This window comes from Dermacentor albipictus, chromosome 9 (assembly GCF_038994185.2).
Source record: "Dermacentor albipictus isolate Rhodes 1998 colony chromosome 9, USDA_Dalb.pri_finalv2, whole genome shotgun sequence".
Taxonomy (NCBI): Eukaryota; Metazoa; Arthropoda; class Arachnida; order Ixodida; family Ixodidae; genus Dermacentor; species Dermacentor albipictus.
The window spans coordinates 115439246-115458049 of record NC_091829.1 but is presented as its reverse complement, the minus strand read 5'-3'; the positions used below and the strand labels follow the sequence as shown (position 1 = coordinate 115458049).

At 49.5% G+C, this 18804-nt stretch overlaps 1 protein-coding gene and 1 long non-coding RNA gene across 2 annotated transcripts in view; both read right to left on the bottom strand.

Annotated features, from left to right (window-relative positions):
* Pur-alpha (Purine-rich binding protein-alpha) overlaps window positions 1-18804 on the bottom strand; it is a 223704-nt gene that overhangs the window by 138305 nt on the left and 66595 nt on the right. The gene's annotated exons all lie outside the window — the stretch shown is intronic.
* On the bottom strand, window positions 14428-16456 carry LOC139050071 (uncharacterized). The gene is made up of 3 exons (XR_011508772.1): window positions 15863-16456; window positions 15705-15785; window positions 14428-14759 (listed from the first exon to the last, which is right to left on the bottom strand). It is a non-coding gene; the product is annotated as an uncharacterized lncRNA (long non-coding RNA).

Here is an 18804-nt window from a genome sequence, read left to right as displayed (position 1 = left end):
ATCGCTTGTTTCGAGTTTTTTCGACGCCTACATGCTCTTTTCATATAGCCTTCCCGTTCTGTTGCCCGTCATTCTACCGACCACTTCTATTTCCGCAAGGGCCATAGACCTTGCATGCTCGCACTCTCCAAGACGTGATTGCTGTTCCAGCACCGCCACCACCAACCTCGTATACGACGTATGACGATGATGATGATGATGATGATGATGATGATGATGATGATGATGATGATAGCAACTTTATTGTACCGCCGGATAAGGAGGCCCCTATCCCCGTCTCCGGCACACCGGCCTTGGGGACGGGGGCGGGAACCTCCACGATTAGAAGCAAAGAGGTCTTGACACTTCGCGGTTTCTTCCACCAGGCGGATGGCGTGTTGCCGTGGAGTAGGGTCCTCGCTCCGCAGCAGGGCTTCCCAGGCCTCTCTACAATTTATGTTCGTAAAGCAAACATACGACGTACGCAAGCCGTGTGACGAATCCCCGAAAAACGCGCGCCACACGCCACACTCGCGTTCGCCATCTCCTCCGATTTCATTTTCTCCGCGCTTTCACCGAATGGCTTATCTGCTTTGCATCGAGCGCACGCCCTGTGCAAAGCAACTGCTCACCTTGACCAGCCACAACCTTGAACGGGCCGACGACACCCCGCGTAAACACCGCATCCTCGCAGCTGCCGTTCGCGGCGTTCCTTTTTTGTTTTGTTTTTCGCGTGCAATTTTTGCATCTGAATGTGTGCTCAAGGGAAAACGTGTTTCAGATCAGAACGGCCAAACTGCGCATAACGCACTATCGTGCTTGTTTGTTTGTTTTCTAGTTTTCTACTCCGTTTCTTACCGCGCGCCTCCAGCAAAAGCTCCACCTGCAGCGGTTACCAAGAAGGGAGGGCATCGGGAAAACCAAATAAAGAGGGCAACGCTTTCTTCTTGAATTTATTTACATACATGTATTACATCTGGCAGAGAACTAACAGCCAGAAGACATTAAAAAAATTAAGAGCAGAGGGTAGTGATATATATACGGCACTTCGAAAGAAAAAGCGGCGAGCTTATGACCGTGGCTCGATTTCAACGCGTGGAGGTGAACATCAGATCGGGGGCCGATACTTTGCTGCTGCACATTGCTAGGCGCCATAGTTTTGCCTTTTGCCGGTGCAGGGTTTCACCGGATTATCGCTGCTATCAGTGTATCGCTCGGCGCAGGACGTTGTTTGGGCAAGTTCTAGAACGTTGCTGCCAATCTGAACGCTGCGAAGTACATAGAGGCCTCTCTGATCACATTGCGCGTGCGTCGCAAAAAAAAGTGTTGCACATTGTAGAATGTACGGGTGCGAGCACGAGCGATCACTCTGGAATGTGTACACGACGATGCGCGTACAACTACAGCGGACGCACTTGAGCCCCCGTCAGATCACATTTCGAAGACTGTGCTCGCCAGCGTCGTTGCGATTTGAGTAGCCTGCTATTCTTCCTGGGCACGAGTTCGTCCCGTAAACTAGTTACATTCGTAATTCACACCTTTGGCAGCGTATCGTTCTTCGCCGTTACTGCAACATGGCAATATAAAACAGTTCGCTTCAGGCGCGCGCACGCACACACACACACGAGAGAGAGAGAGAGAAAGGCGGATCCCTCGCATATGTGAGAATCGGTGATGCGTAAAGCTTTCACTGACGTTTATGGAAATCTTGAACGCTACGCGAGCGAAGCACTAATGTGACGCAAATGCTTGTCCCAAATGACGCAAGTGCAACGCAATTTCTATAGTCAACGCGACGCTAACGACGGAACCGCGGTGCGATAAGTTTACACAAATGAAACGCGATCGCGCTATGACGCAAATACCTCCACGTGTGGGGCGCCGTCCGTATCAACCCGCAGCAAGAGGCGATTGGGCGATGGGTGGAAGAAAAGTAGGGAAACGACAGAAAACTGAGGCATACAAAAACAAAGTCCCCAATAGGAGCTCAGAGAGTTTGGTGATGCAAATTTCTTCGTGTGATTTTTCTTTCTTTCTTTCCCCCTTTTATTTTAGCATAGGTAGTGCATCAGGCAGCATAATAGCAAGAGCTTGGTGGCGCAAACTACCACCCCGTTCCAAAGGGACGCTCATTAAAAAAAAAGATTAAATTATGGGGTTTTACGTGCCAAAACCACTTTCTGATTATGAGGCACGCGGTAGTAGAGGACTCCGGAAATTTCGACCACCTGGGGTTCTTTAACGTCCACCTAAATCTAAGTACACGGGTGTTTTCGCATTTCGCCGGCATCGGAATGCGGCCGCCATGGCCGGGATTCGATCCCGCGACCTCGTGCTCAGCAGCCCAACACCATAGCCACTGAACAACCACGGCGAGTGGACGCTCACACCGATCCATCCATTCATCCATCCATCCATCGCCATGGATTGGCAATAAATTTATTCGATGCGACGCATATATAGCTGTGCAAAAGAAAACTTTAAACAAAAACGAAAGGAAAGCTATAAGGGCAACGTCACGGTGATGGTCGATCGGTTTTTTTTTCTCGATGTAAACTAAGAGGGTGCGACTGGACCGAGGAGAGAAAAAAAAAAGAAACCTTAATTGCCCCGGAAAGGCGCCACCATACAAAGACAGCGGACCCAGCCACGACGACGACCAAGAACGACGTTCGCCATGTGGTAACGACAAGGGCGACGACGGCACGAAGAGTGGCGCACATATATGCCGCGTCACATCAACAACGCGCCGTGCGGCGAAAGCTACGGCTCAACGTCAGTCAACCAGGTGGGTTGCATGAACGTGACAACCGACGCGTCGCCTCGCTTCCCAACAACGCTGCCCGCCGCGTCAGTGCAAACGGCGGTAACGCGCTAGGAAGGCGAATCGCCTCGATGCGACAGCGGAGGGTAGTTCGAGGGGGTTTGTCGCGCGGTGTGTGCAAACGCTGGCGTAACGCATTGACGGAGAGAGAGAGAGAGAGAGACGGCTGCCGCCGTGCGCTCTCCTCCGCTCACCGACGGAATGCAAATCGCCCGAAATAGCTGCCAGGTGGTTTCGGACGAAGGGAAATGCACGCGCTGCCGCGTATAGTAATTGCCTCGATGCGCTAAAGAACGCGACGCGCTACTACTGCGTCCACGCAAGCGCGGCTGGTGAACCAGGAGCCTTTCCCGGCGCCGATCTCCCACTGCGCGACGGCGACTGAACGGAGGCCTAGCTTCATTATTAGTGGCGCACCAATGGGGCGAGCCCGGCTCCCTCGCGTAAAACACGCGGCCGGCTCCCGTCACCAGCTGCGTTTACGCGAATGCGACGCGCTAGAAGTACACGACGCGACGTACGCGCCGCCTGTCGCGTTGGCGTAAACACCGCCACTGATTCGCTGAGAATCCACGCGCTCGCTACAGCACCGTTGTTGTTGAGAGCACGAGCTCGATTTATGCCGCGGTGCCCGCATTCCGATGGGGTCGAAATGAAAAAGCGCCCGTGTTCTTGGGTTCAGGCGCCCCTTAAACAACCCCGAATGATCAAAATTAATTCGGAGGTAAGAAAGAAAGAAACGCTTATTTAGGCTGCCTAGCATATATTGCAGCTAATATAGAGTAACGACGAACGTGATAGAACAAACGGAATAGTGCTGTCCTGCACGTTATTACTATATTTACTCCGGATAACTTCAAATAGTAATGAATAACCTGTCCTTGACGAACAGTTTACAGTACCTGACATAGGCGCTCCAACACATTCTTCTTGGTCTGAAGACTTCCTTTTCATGATACGAGTAAGCTGTCCTAACAACGACGTTTTCCTGAGTCTCGCATGAACCTGACAACGACTCATCAGGTCGTAGAAATAATACTTTCCGCGGCATTGTCGTAGGGCTAAACAAACCGAGGCGTATTTTTTTACAAGCCCGAGCCCGTGCTTGGTAGCTGCAGCATTCGCCAAAATTTGTCTGAGTGTGCGCGCACTCCCGCGACAACAGTGCTTGTCAAAGGTGGCTTCCCCGCAACAAGGGTCTCCATGTAGAGAAGCCCGCTTTACACGCTCCCCTTCCAAAACGCCAAACGACACCCACGGCGGTTGCGCCACGCTGCATCGTTCTTCGGGGATATTCCTTTCAGTGCGCGTTGGTTGGTTAAACCAGAGGAAGCGGATGTGACGAAAGCAATGACAAGGCTTTCGTCCAGCCTATTTTCACGTCGTGTGATTCTCAAGCGGACTGACAACGATACCGTCGCTGGAGCGAGCCGTCGGGACTCACGTCACGCGAAAGCGAAACGCGTAGTCAAAGAGTTATCAAGTGAGAACGCGGCCGCTGTGCATGCGGCGGAAGTATTTGCGAACACGTCTCGGACGAATACGTCGGAAGGACAAAGGTAAGCGTCGTTAAATTGAAGAATGAGTAAAGCGCCACGGGGTGTTTATGAGCCCGAGCTTTCTGAACCGATCGAAACAATGGCATCGTGTACGTTACTTCCCAACAAATCCTTGGTTAGGGCTATAGTTGCTTCATGTCTAGACTACAGACAGAACTGCGCGTAAAGTCTAAAAACGAAGAATGGAAAGCGTACGAGCAGCAAGAACCGCGCCAGTGCTTGTTGTGTGTGTCTGCTCCCCGCTTCTACGCGCGACCCCGTCTACGGCTTGACTATGCGCAAGTTTTCAAACCACGGATATCGCGAGAGACTTCAATGTTCTCGCGGCTTCGCAACCCGTCTTGGCCTCAGGCGGTAAACTATGACGGTCGCCCGTCAAAATACGCCCTCTGGCTTTTAATTCACGAGTGTAGACAGGCACTCGTTAATGGACCCCCTATACGCACGTGTGTGCGGCCACAGCCTATAAGCATGTGCCACTCCGGATGACAAGGGTGCCTTACGGAAAGGACACTCACGAAACCACGCGTGTGTTGGCCGCGACGAGATTTCACTTTCTGCAGCCGATCCCGCGCTCCGAAAGCTTCTGCCGGTCAGGTGTAAACCCGATCGCGCAGTTCTCGTATTAGTGTATTAGTTCACAGTTCACGAGAGCACTTGTACATGCACTTTCATTCCTAGCTGCAATTTTCTTTTCTACCGTGTCCCACGTTGCTTTACTGTAATGAATACAGATATGCAGTTTGAATTAGCACAGCGCGGAGAACGGTGCTCCCAAAGTCCACAGGACATGTAATTTGAATAAGCCCGCAGACGAAATATAGCCAGGAAACCGGTGCAAGAAACAACAACAACAACAACAATAATAATAATAATAATTGGCAGCGGCACAGTCGTGAAACACGGCACGCCTTCGGACAACCGTTCGTACGAGATGCGCACCGACCACTGCACCGACGGCGCATCGCTTGCCGTGCGGTTAGCAAGCGCGGTAGGGTTAACCACGCAAGATGGCGGCACTGCGGCGCTTCCACAAGATATACCGCACGCGCTAACGACGCGACATCGCCAGCGACGAAGACCATGCAGCACTGCAGGCTCGCGTGGGCCCCGCGTCCAGGCTTAGCTCCCGGCGCGTGCCCCGCGTCGAGGCTTCGCTACGCTGTCGCCACCTTTGCCGACGCCCGGTCTCGGGTGACACACACGACGGCCTCTCAATGCCCGGCGCGCATCGCCCTCAAAGAGCGACAGCACACGTGCCCATGTATACGCGCGGTCGTCTCGCGTACACGGTTACACTGGGCGTCCCGTTTCATCCACGCGCCGCTGCTCCTTCTTCCGGTTTTTCCGTCCTCCCCCTTTCGTTTTATGTCTCAGTGCAGACGGCCGCGAAGCGGTAGTGCACTGTTGCTGCCGCCGCTGCTACAGTGCTCGCGGCGCGCACGTCGATGCCAGACAAGCAAAACAGGGACATTACAAAAAAAGAGAGAGAGAGGGAAGGGAAAGCGGCCGCCGCAGTGAGACAGCATGCGGAGAAACCGGCGTGGAGGGGCAGAAGGCACGGGGGGAAAAGGGAAGAGGCACGGCTGGGGAATAATGGGGAGAACTTCAAGAGAGGTGGAGCAGAAGACGAAGAAGAGGCACCGTCGTAAGGAGGGAGTCCAAGAAGGAATACGGGAAAGAGGAAGCCGAGAGAAAGCACGACGAATTAATGAATAAATTTTATGAAATGGCGCCTAGGCATGTTGACGGAAAGGGAGTATAAGGGTACTCTACAGGAGCAAAGCGCAGTATAGGTGGGAAAGAACTCGGGAAACGGGGAGAAACGTGCGCAGATGGGGAGCTTGCCGAAAGAAGCGAAAAGCGGGGAAGAATCGGGAAAACAGGGAGCGGCTATCGCGAGGAAGGAGCAGAGGGGAAGGGGGGGGCGTATCCCACGCCTCCCGAGCACCTTCCACTGCGTCGTTGCTATCAGCTATCATCATCGTCCCGGCCGCCGCCGATGGATCGATGCCCGACGGCGGCGCGCGCAACGTCAACCAGACTCCCAGACGGTCGACCCGTGGCCGGCCTGGCCCGCGCTATGTATAGTCGCCGCTACACTTGACGCGGGCGCACGCTCTCTGGCTGTGCGACACGATACGCGTACGCGGCGGAAACGACAGTTCGCCGCTGCGAGCAGCGGTTGCTGTCATTTACGTGCGCCGGTCTTCGGACGAGCACTCGAAGCGCAGCATAAGGGGGGGGATTGAGAATGGCGGCAAATAAATTAGAAGAGCGGCAAACAAAAAACACATTTGACGTTTTTACCGGCCCGATCGAGAGGCCGAATCTGCGGGATATATGCTATGGGCGACGCGCTAGTCATCTCCCGTGTATTCGCGTTAGGCGAATGCCCGCAATATTGCCGCTCGACTGGCCGCTCGAGGCAATTCGCGTGTATTCGCGGGCTTCCTTCGCCCTCGGAAAAAAACACCTATGTAGCATGTATTCAGCGACAGAAAGCTGTATCGGGAAAGAGAAGAAGAAGAAGTATTTTAATGATTGGAAAATGTAGAGAGGTCCGCCGGATAATGGAGCATCTGGCCTGCTACTCTACGTAAGGGAAGGGGAAGAGGGGAAGAAAAAGGGACACAATGGGGGATGATGTATCGGGAGTTTTTCATGTTGCTCTACAATTTACTCGTTGACACTTTTCATCTAATTATAATATCTGATAAGCTGAATTAAGACTAATTATCTAATGAGCAGGAATGGAAAAAAAACAATAACCTGAGTATCTCCAAGCGACGGCAAACATCATCATCTTGGTTCTGTCCAGCTACGGGGCATTTCCATATTTTTAAAGTTTGGCTAAATTAAAACACCCTGAATAAAAAGGTTAATTGCAAGACATGCCCAACTACCGTCGTATATCGGTTCTACCAGTGTTTTCCAAAGATTAGGAAAAAATTATTTTGAAACGCCTGACCCCTTTACTGACCGCTTCAACTTGAGTTCTGCACAGTATGGTTTTCGCAGAAACAAGTCTACAAAGCTCGTACTACTGGCCCGAAAGGAATTCACTCTAGAAAATTTCGAATGCACAAATATGGTACTTGGGCTTCTTTTAGACTTTTCAAAAGCCTTCGACCACATTAATCATGACATCCTGCTTCAAAAACTGGATCACTATGGCATAAGAGGCATCGCGCACAAATTAAGTCTCACTTGCTATGCCGTACTCAACTTGTTGTCATTAAAGAAAGACATTCGTCAATAAAATCCATTAAAACAGGTGTCCCACAGGGAAGCATCCTGGGACCGCTTCTGTTCACACTTTGTATTAATGAGATTGTCCGTGTTGATGAAACGGCCCATTACATAATCTATGCGGATGACACGAGTTCATTCTTTTCCAAGCAAATCATGCGCCCATTTATGTAATCGAAAGAATTGCGCACTCACTGAAATTAATCTACGGACTCAAACGCACTCCCTCGAACTAGACATTAATAAAACGAAGGCTGTCTTATTTCGCACCCACCACACACATGTCCAGCTGCCCACCATTTGGTTAAATAACTCTGAAAATGAAGTATTAAAAACCTTCAAATGCCTGGGCGCGTACTTTTCGCTAGGCATGACATATGACATCATCACGTGAACTGCATTATTAAAAAACTATCTAGGTCAACCGGTATTATAAGCGGCCACTGCTACTAGATCTGTCAACATCCTCGCATGTAACTCTTCATTTTCTTCTTTATTAAATTACGAGTTTCTTGCATGCTCAACACCCGCTGCAAATATTGGCAAACTTCAAATCTTGCAAAAAAGAAGAGCTTTGTGCCTATATCCTGTAAAGTCCCATATCGCTGCCGCATTGCAGACTTATTTAAGAAGCACCACACCATTCAGGTTCCATCAATGCATGATTACTAACTATGTAGTTTATATAAACTTGGTTTACTGGAAAATAATGAAGCCATAACAAGCCTATAGCGAGGCTAGCGAAAAACGTGCTTGCTTATAAATGTGCGCCATCCTGAAGCGCGGTATGTCGCCAGATATAGAAACAATTGCGGAAATAACATGTTAACATTTCAATTGCCTACACTTCTACACCACATATTAAAGGAAATTAACATCGACATACGTGGTATATGACCTAAAAACTGCGTTCAGTGTTTGTATAATGATGTGATACGGCGACTTTCTTTTTCTTTATGCCCGCTCTATAATCCCCTTTTCGAGCGACGTTCTGTAAACGCATGAATGTGTTTCCTCTTAGTAGGTTGTATATATATATATATATATATACTCCTTTAGCCGCACACTCTTATGCTGTCCCGTGTGCTAAGGGGTCAGGCCTTCTCAAGCTGTTTTCACAGCCTTTTACCTGCGCTCCTCGTAACATTTTTTTCCTTGTCGCGGAATAAATTTCAATTCAATGCAAATATTCGTGCAACAGCGGCCGAAATTTCGGTTCCCGTTTTATATTGTTTGTGTGGAGTGGGTGAAAGTCTGGAAGAACCATGCAAATAACGATGGCACGTGTTCTATTTCATATGCAATCGCACATAAATCGCATATGAAGCGGTATTTATGTGCAAGTGTATATAAAACGTCACTTCCTCTACATAGGTGCACCGCCGTAAGCAAACCTCCCGGTATAGGAGGAGCGAGCTACAAGTATGGCAGTACATCCCGTCGAGTTCCGCACAATACTGCCTACATCGAGCGAAATCTGGCGCCATGCGCCTATGCGAGTTTCCTAACGGCCGTTGTGCCGCCTTGGGAATGCCAGCACGTGGGTTTCCCGAGGCTCCTTCTCTAACGTGGCTTGGCCTAAAACGTGGTCATCGCCGCACAGATAAAGCTTTCTTGAAATAAAATATTCAATAACACGTTTTCAGTCACCGGAAATATATATTTCAATAGAGTTACTCGCCTATACGGTGCAAGTGCTGAGAAAAAAGAACAGACGACAAACTGTCGCAGAGCGAGCGGCAATTTTGTGTGTTCTCCAACTTTGGCAGACGTATGGTACTTTTTTTTTCGATTCCATATAATCGCACATCCAAGCAATTGTGTGCGTGCGTGCGTGTGCGTGCGTGTGTGTGTAATATTAACCCGGCTTCAAACCGCTTTGTGACTCCGCAAATTCATCAACAAAACTTTTTCGCCACGAATGCAACGATTCGCCATGATTATACACGTGCGCACCCACGTATTGCATCGACGTAATTGGAACACTACGACTGCTTATAAATTGAGAAAGCTAAGGCGTAATAACGCCGCAAGCGCGAAGACGTCAATCTAGAAATCATAGCCACGCTATAACTGCGCTACGATGGCAGCGTTATAATTCTCTCATTTGTGTAGCAAGCCATCAGGCGTAACTGCTTTCGAAATACGGAACAAAACGCCAGGTCACTGCAGTTGTAACGCCAGACTTAGGGCTCATTCACACCGGCGACTGACAGTGGTCGCGCGACCAAGTTGGTCGCAAAGCGACCAGTCGCAAATGGTCGCCTTTCTTGAAAAGCGACCATTTTGGGCCAGTCGCTCTCTGCGCGATTTTTCAGTCGCGCGACCATGGTCGCAAAACTGATAAACCAATCAGCGGCGCACCGGAAGTGATCTTTCATGTGTCTACATCCGGCCTCCTCCCGCGTCGCGTTCAAATTCCGTGTAGATTCCGAGAGTTATCGCTGAGAACGATAATCTCCGGGATTGCGACTTCCGGGTCGCGCTCAGCCGGGCTTGCCGGTGTGAACATCAGTCGCCTTCGGTCACTTTTCGATTGCGAGTCGCAAATGGTCGCGCGACCTCCTCAAGTCGCCGGTGTGACTGAGCCCTTAATTCAGCGAGCTTCCAAGCCCATCTCGCGAAGCAAGGTTGGCTTCTTATACCTTTGCTCAAATGCTGGGGATTACGAAACAAGCTCGGCCGACATATCGAGCCACGTCCTATACAGTATTAGGTGCCGGCAGACTACCGCCAAGACGGTGCACAACCGGACAGCGACGCTGCATGCGCATGCGCCTCGAAGCCGGCGTGCACGCTTCGATCGACGAGGGGAGAAGGCACGGAGAAGCATTACTCGATCCCCACGCACAGCTGGCTGCGTGTGAAACCGTCGCGCACCGTCGAGCATCGCTCAAGTTGGTGGAGGTAAAGCACGTTGCTACGTATACTTCACTTTTCTGCCAGCACATGCGTCAGCATTGCCTCGGCAAAGGCACGTTCTACAGACATGCCGAATATTAGCCGAGCTTAAAAACATGGAAGCTGTTGCGGTCATAGCCGAAATACACTGAATTTGTTCAAATATACCATTACTTGTGCGCTGTGTTGCTACTTGACTGCGACCGTTGTCACGCGGATTGCGACTGTCATTTCTTCAATGCTGTCGCCGATTTATGCCGAAATACGTACTTTTGTCCAGTGAGTTTGAGCAAGCGACGCGAGAAGTGTCGCACATTCTCTGATGTATGCGCAAGCACCAGCGATTGCTTTGGAATATACGGCGATACACGCGTAAACAGCGGACATACTGGCCCCTTTAGCGAACGTAGTTCGCTCTAGAGAAGCGAGATGGCGCTTTCTACGGTGCGCCGCACGCTGCCTCAGCGAACGCGCACGAATACGAAACTATGACCTCTTCTGCCTTGCTTCTGTGCGATCAGCTGTCGGAAATGCAACTGGGTTTTCGCTAACGCGCTGTGCTCTTATTCATGCTGCAAAATGTGAAGCGGTCGAAATGTGTGCACTAGTTGGCTGCAAAAAAAAACGAAAACAATCTGACTGGCATAACAAAGAATCGAGTGAACCTGCGTTCACGGACCGCTGCTATAGATGAGCACTGCCCGTGTTGCTTCGCGATGCACGGCTTCCCTGGAAGGTAAAAACCAATTCCCTCATCCACCAGCGTTGTAGCGATAAGCTCCAAGGCAAGGACCCGGAGCGCAATGCACGAGTGAGTATACCGCCGGTTATACGGTGACAAAGGGAGTAGCGCCGCTTCTTGGTATGTAGTAAGTTTCTCGCACGTTATCTACGCACATCCGCCCAAACTCACACGCAAACTTGCGCCCACTCGATCGCCAACGCATCAAGAATAAGTGAACGGGCGCACATGCATTTGAATCAATGCGCCGAAGCGTACACACCGAAAGCATACTAATGTTCGAAGCTGAGCGTTTCGTCACGGTCCGCACAGTAAGCGAGTGACTAGCAATAATACGTATTTGCTACGAGCTTTCACAACGTACAGAGCATCTACGTTACAAGGCTTGCGACCAGCAAGAATAAATCTATCGTAACTGAGCGATCGATGAGGCCGGAAATAAACAAGCCGGCAGTGGCCACCCGGATAACTTTGCAGAGTCAGAAACGTGACAAGTGACTGGCTAAGGGTATTTGCTATAGATAAAGAACAAAGAGCTCAACACACTGATGCTGATTCAATTCGTAAGCGGTATGTTGATAGCTTGGAATACACGCTTTTAGTGAAGGACCGCGTATACGCTGCTCGCGCCTTTTCGACAAAGCGCAACGAGCTCCGAAAGCGCTTACATGCCGATTGATGCTGTAGCTCCGCGTCTCGACCACCCAGTCACCGTATACGCCATCTGCCGAAACCGGTTTGCAGAGCTGCACCGGCGTCGTGGGCATCCAGTGTAAACACAGAGACAACGGAGGCTATTGGGCGCGTGATAAAGCGTGGCAGCGCCCACGGCATCACCGTGAAAAGGGACGAATACTTTGCTCGCGCGACCACATCTGGACGATGGACGACCGAGCTTTGCCGCTATACGGTTATGCCTCGAGCGCTCATCGTTCTTCCTGGCACGAGTTCGCCAAATAGAGAGGTAAATTCTCATCTGACTGTTAGGCCGCGTTTCCTTCTTTGCCGTTACATGTGACAATACAAAACATTGATAACTCAGCATGTGGACTGTATATTAATAAAGCTTTGTTCACTCTGTTTTATTTGTAAGGAAGTTGTGATATAAAATACCAGCAAAAATGACCTGTGCCACACAAAGCTTATTCGTGAAAAAACCGCGTAACGGCGGCCGAAATTTCGGCAGCCGTTATAAATTGTTCCTGCAAGTTGGTGTCCCTGCGACGGATGCTTATAGTTAGCGGGTCCGAAAAATCATGCCCTAAAGGATCGGTCAGCGCCTCTGTCTTTATTTTGAAATGAGTTCTGCCACACAAGATGCAAACGAAACATCGTAAATGCACCTCACAACAGTGAAGAAGCTCTAAAAATCGGGCACCTCACGACAAAATCGTCCAAGTTCGCAGGTATGTGTTCTAGCATTGCGCGGAAACGTTACGCGTACCGAGGTAAGCCGGAAAGCAAAGGGTGCGTTCCGATTAACTGCTGTCAGCATTGAAACCAGTCGTTATTTTAGAGCGTCCCGTGGCGGCGGCGGCGTAACCGAGCCAACGAGCGCAGCAAAAGATGAAAGAGCGAACGCGGAGCGGGACACGAAAGACGCGAGCCGCGAACGGCGGAGACCAATGAGAACGGCCCCTTCAGCGACGCCCGCGCGGGAAGCTGACGTCATGCGGACCCGCCCAACCGCTCCATGCGTACTTGTATCTGGTCTCAGCCGGTTTCGCACCATCGTCTGCTCGCGTCAGCTCTCGCTTGTTTGGTTAGGTTGGTCTGGTCTCGTTCGCGCTTGTTTCGATTGTCGTGGTTTGCGATTGTTTTGCAATCTGATTCTATGCGCGACGCGAACTCTGCGGTACTTTCTGGAAACCACGCGGCACCAGTGATTGCACTGGAACCGTCGACGAGTCATCTATAAAAGCCGACGCGCTTGACCCGCATATCAGATGTTCGACGATCGCCGACTCCGCTACATGTCTCTTTTAAGTTATTTGCCTCAACATATCGCCAAAAGAAAACACGCATAGAGTTGCGCTCAAATTTTGCATTCGGGAGTATCGTAACCGTCGTAACCGTCGGCCAAGAAGGCAGCTGCCTAGGCAGAAGCCGACGTATTAATAATAAATAAATCAATCTGCGTTCATAAGGTTCCCAGGAAGAGCCATTCTGGCCCACTGTTATAATTGTTTCCTGGAGTGCATGAAAAATTACACATGCTCAACAAGTGAAGAATATAAGAAAATAAAATATTATATAATCGTAATATAAGAAAATAGAATATTATATAATCGTAAGAGTAGGTTTGAGTCTGTAGACATGCAAATTTCATGGCGGACATTTTAACACCAATTATTTGTGAAGGTGCCGCGTATCTCTCTAAAGGTATGTTCACAGACGGGCGTAATATAAAATCTGAAATGTTGAGCAGCTTCAACAAAAACCAACATAGTGGATTTTGAAAGATTTTGAGATTTGCTTCTTAGTTAATAGTTGATACATGTTTACGCAAACCGGAATAAAGTACTTTGTTAGTGCAGAAGTTATTCACGTGGACAGCATATTAATAGCAATACTAATAATAATTAACATTTGTCAAAAAAATACCAGTGCAGCGTAACAGCAAGCCTGCAGAAGCCTAAGCCTCGTGCGAGAGGCTCACGGTTGTCGGGGGAATATGATCAGGGACAAAATTAAATCCACATGTCGCACAAAAAAAAGTAACAGAAATGACAGGCCGAACAAGCTAGGGAAAAGGAAGTAACACAATACCGGTGGCGAAATCAATGCAACGGGAAACAGAACTACTCACTTATACAAAACATAAACAATCCGCAAATTTTACACAGCTAATAGGGTACATCTATGATCGCAGTAACATACAGACGCTACACCGTTGTACAAGCGCGGCGACAGATGTCACATTGCCGATCGTAGCGCCCCACGAAGCTCCGCGCTTGTCCGATCCTATACACCAGAACACCGCGAATTCAAAGGGCGCCGCCATATTGATGAGCGCCGGTCGCGCCATCTATCCCAAGCGCCGCGAAGTAGCAGGCCTGGGCTGCCACGCCGGGAGATGTGACCCGGCGCGAAAGCGAAACTTGGGCTTTTTAGCTGGGCGGAAGGCGTGTTTCGCGTTTTTTCTAACCTGTAATTTTCGCTGTCTGGATTCAATCAAACTTCAAGACCTCATGCAAGTCCGCAATGGCCACACTGAGTGGTGTGCAGACTGCAGAAGCGAATACATCGGGTAGGTACGCTATTACGTTTGTACAAACCGCGCGCTATATGCTAGAACACGTGTGAGCTTTTTGGCACGTAACCTGTGAAGGAATTTACAGCACTGTGGTGGTGTCATATATTATTAAAGCACGCAGAACACTGTCATCTGCACTTTCAGTTTGGTCTTGTTTGTCATGGTCTCTACTGGGTTGGCCGCGTTTGGCAACCAACTGGCGAGGTCGTTTGACTGCCTGGTTAGCAGACGCCTGCCCTTCACCACCTGCACATTGAAAACAAAATAGATGTTATAGTAAGAAGGGCTGTAGTTCTTTCCCATGCCATCACTGTTGCGAAGATATAAAGTCCTCTCAAAGTGAAAGAGAAAATACACCAGGCCAATTGTATCGTGCAACCACTTAAGAGTACAACATTCAGAACAAAAGCCTACAGCACTCGAACAAGCAGCATATGATGCTAAACCTGCACTCATTGGAAAATGAGGTACTACAGTAGCTATAATGTTCAACTACATGTGCAGTCAAAGCCCGTATAACAGGGCGAGCATGACAGATGCAGGTGTTGTACAGTTGCACAAATTATGACAGGGCACGTAAAATTACCATCCCTACTTAAAGCTGCATCATCAGGACCCCTTTGGTACAAGACAACAACCGCACCTGCATTCCAAGAAATTAGCCCCACCAACTGCAGCTACCTGGTACCAGACCTGTTTCGCTTGTGCGAGGCCATCGGATTGTTGGCGCTCCCTTAGAAAAGAAAACAGTAAAAAAAAACTCGTGAGAACGATCAAAATTTTGTTACAAAATACAAGAATAATTAAGCACCTTATTTTCCTCGCCATATGAACGGAAATATTTTGCGCTTTGCCCCGCATAACAGCCCGCACGCAGTTTAGAGCTCAGGAGGCTCAAATGAATTCGTTACGAATGACACCTGCAACACCAGCTCGTAAAGGTAGGTGCGCTGCAAGAACACCTTCGGCGACGAGTAGTCGTTTACGTTTTTGTGGACGCATGCTACGTGACGAGCAGACTTCGGTTTACTTTCATTAGCAATAACGCTCACCAGCAAGGCCTATATACAACTTGTCGTTCACGCTTAATGGTCATTCCGTGCACCAGCTGCAAGTATCGCTAACCGCAAACTCAACTGTTCCGCTTAAGCGTCGGGAGCTCTGCCTGAATGAAAACACGAAAAGGCTTGCCTTTTTGTTATAGCCAAGGCGAAGCACCGGCGCGGGATTCTGCTCTAGTGGCTTGTTGCCCAGAAAGTGCTCGGAGCAAACCTGCGTGTTACATGTATTACGTTTGTAGGGCGCAAAGTTGAACGTGGCACCAAAATATACACAGATCGAATACTCACTCGTGCATTTTCACTGGGTTGGTAGTTCTTCCTATTCACTGCAGCTATCCACCCGTGGCGCAGCTTGGCATCCTTCGTTGCGGATGGAAATCGGCGCAGGATGAAAACACCGCACCGGCACGATTCCCTACGTGTGTTGTGCTCTTCGCAAACAGCGCTAAGCAACCTGCTCCTTTTCCGCTGGTTGTTTTGGCATCCAAACACGACGCAATGATGCCCAGATGACTTCTTCTGCTTTCGATCCGTGTGAACGGGCACATTTCCACACTTTGGAGCCCTAGAGCTGGCGCTTGCCATGTCTACTGGTCGCCGGCGAACACACTTTGGCAGCCCAGTACAAAACGGCGCCGGTCGACCGGGCAACCCGGGTGCGAGAGTATGCGTTCGGTTAGTCTGGGTGCGAGACTGGCGTGTTCTGGTCTATACGCCTACTGAAGAAACCTCCTCGCCACCGCACACATCCGCCTGGCGGCTGGTGAGAACCGCCAGCTGGCTACAATCCCCCTCTCCACCACAGACGGCCGCCCACAGTGCGACGATACCGACGACGATGATGAATGCGGCGACCCGTCTGAATATTACGGAACTGCCAGCCATCCGTCCCGCACCGTCGTGTTACCGAAAAAGCGAGCACGGACGAAGACGACGGTGACGAGAAGGCGCGCATCGACACGGTCTCGGGGGAGAGCGCGGAGGGGGAAGGACGTTCTCCTGGAGGCTGTGGAAGAGGAGGAGAGGACGACGACGTCGAAGTGGCGCGGGGAACACGGAAGACATCGCCACCGGAGCGGGTGCTGGCAGAGGGGCACACGGGGAGACCGACAATTAAGATCCGAAAGCCTGGCGGGCGAGAGAAGGGGCAGCATAAAGCGGTGGCCCGTAGGCGAGTGGGCTCCAGACAATCAGAGCACAAAGTCAAAAAGGGGAGAGAGCGTGAGACGGGAATGGGAAGAAGCGGAGAATCGAGTCGAATCGAAGGAGGCGAGAGGGATGTCGAGAAAGAGGAAAACGGAAAGGGAACGGGAGAGAGAGAGAGAGAGAAAACACGACGCCTCGGAATGCGCCCTCTTCGCGGCCAGACAAGGTAAAGATGCAGAAAACAAAACGAATAAACAAACAAAAGAACAATCGTCCGGTAAGAGCTTCGGGATTGGGCGAAGGGGAAGTCGGAAAAGGGGAGAGATCTGCGAATGACCTCTCGGTTCAGGTTCAGCTTCCTAAATATCGACAGCGTCTGGGCAGTGAGTGACTGACACCATTAAACAAGCGTTATTTCTTTTTTTTCGCTTTTCTTCTGTTTCTTCTTTTCTTTTACACAGCTATAATATCTGAGGTTTGTGTCCGATTCAAGTTGTTTAAATGTCCTGGCTTTACGTTTCGATGTGAGGCGCTGTTTCTTGTTTGCTTGTTATTGAGCTAATGCGCGGGCAATTATTCCTCTCTCATTTCACTTCATGTACTATACGGGTCGCGGTAGTACAGAGGGCAGTGGTTTGAAAGAAAATAAAGTACATCAAATACCCGATACATCGAGTACATCAATCAATAGAAACTGTAGCGAAACAAGAATCTGGAAAGAAGACAAGAAAGTCAAGTACCACGCTAAACATTCATCTTTGCCTTACGATTTGAAGCCCATGTTAATACAGAGCAGAAGATGTGGCCTGAAACAGGCTCCCTTCACGCAATGGCGCAAGCGCCTGGACAGCATAGTTAAGGGCGTCCTAAATATTTCCGATATGTTTGTGTCATTTCGTTTTCGATGAAAAAAGAAACGAGCTTTTTTCAATCTCAAGTTTCCGAACTGTGAAAGGGTGTTCATTTGCAGACGTGCTTGCATCCAACTTTTCTTTTTTTTTTCGAAATACGATCGCCAACCTAGACAGGTATTTCATGTTATCACGCGGAAGAAAACGTTCGTGTACCTACAGACCTAGGTGAACGTTAATTAGCCCCAGGTGGTAAACATTAATGCTCAGCCATCCACCACCAAAACGTCTCTCATATAAACAGGGTGATCATTTTTAAGTTTTACGGAATTTTAAAAAATCGCCTGTTGCAGATAACATAACTGTAGCCTTTCAGCTGGGTTATTCAGGGATCTATAGTCGGATACAACTTTAGAAAAAAGGAGGCGTTTACTCCTCCGAGGCGGGTGCACCAATGGGCGCGCATTCTGGACCGACGTCATGCGCCGGACGGCCGGTGACTTCGCCGCTTCGGTCATCTGGGCGGGGCCTCCCCTTTTTTCTAAAGTTGTATCCGACTATAGACATCACTTGCACGAGAAATCGAAACACATAACTAATTAAGGAAAGTTCACGATTACCTTTGTAATTATCTTGCGGTACATGTTTTGTAGCCAGTGAGTTTGGAAGAAGTAATCATTTGATTCTTTCCACGCTTTTTTTATTCTAGTTAGCTGTATTATTCCAAGTATTGTTTAATTCTTTGCCGTGGTGTACAGAGCCTCTTGATATTATCTACAACCTTTATTGATCCATTTAGTATTTTCTTTTGTTCTTGTTTATATTTTTCAGTTTCCTACATGTCATGTCAAACACCTAATCTGAGGTAGCAAGCATCGCACACAGCAGGGCTGCCGACATCTGGAGACTTCATTCAACCCCCCCCCCCCCCCCCCCCCCCCCACACACACACATATATGCTGTAATAGGGCACTGTGGGTACCTCATAAATAAGTAAATAAATGAAGGTAACAGCCGCAGTTTGGTGTAGGTCCATCGGTACTTGGTCAGACGCAACAACTGAAGTTACAAGAACTTTATGCGGCCCGGTAAACTCTCGCACTAGCTCTTACGCAGTTCACGTTTTTGCATCTATTTGTGGTACCGGGCAAGTACTTCCTTAACAGCTTTATTCTTTTCGCCCCAGGACATCTGAGACAATGTGGTTTCTTGGAAAATGTGTCAATAGGTAGT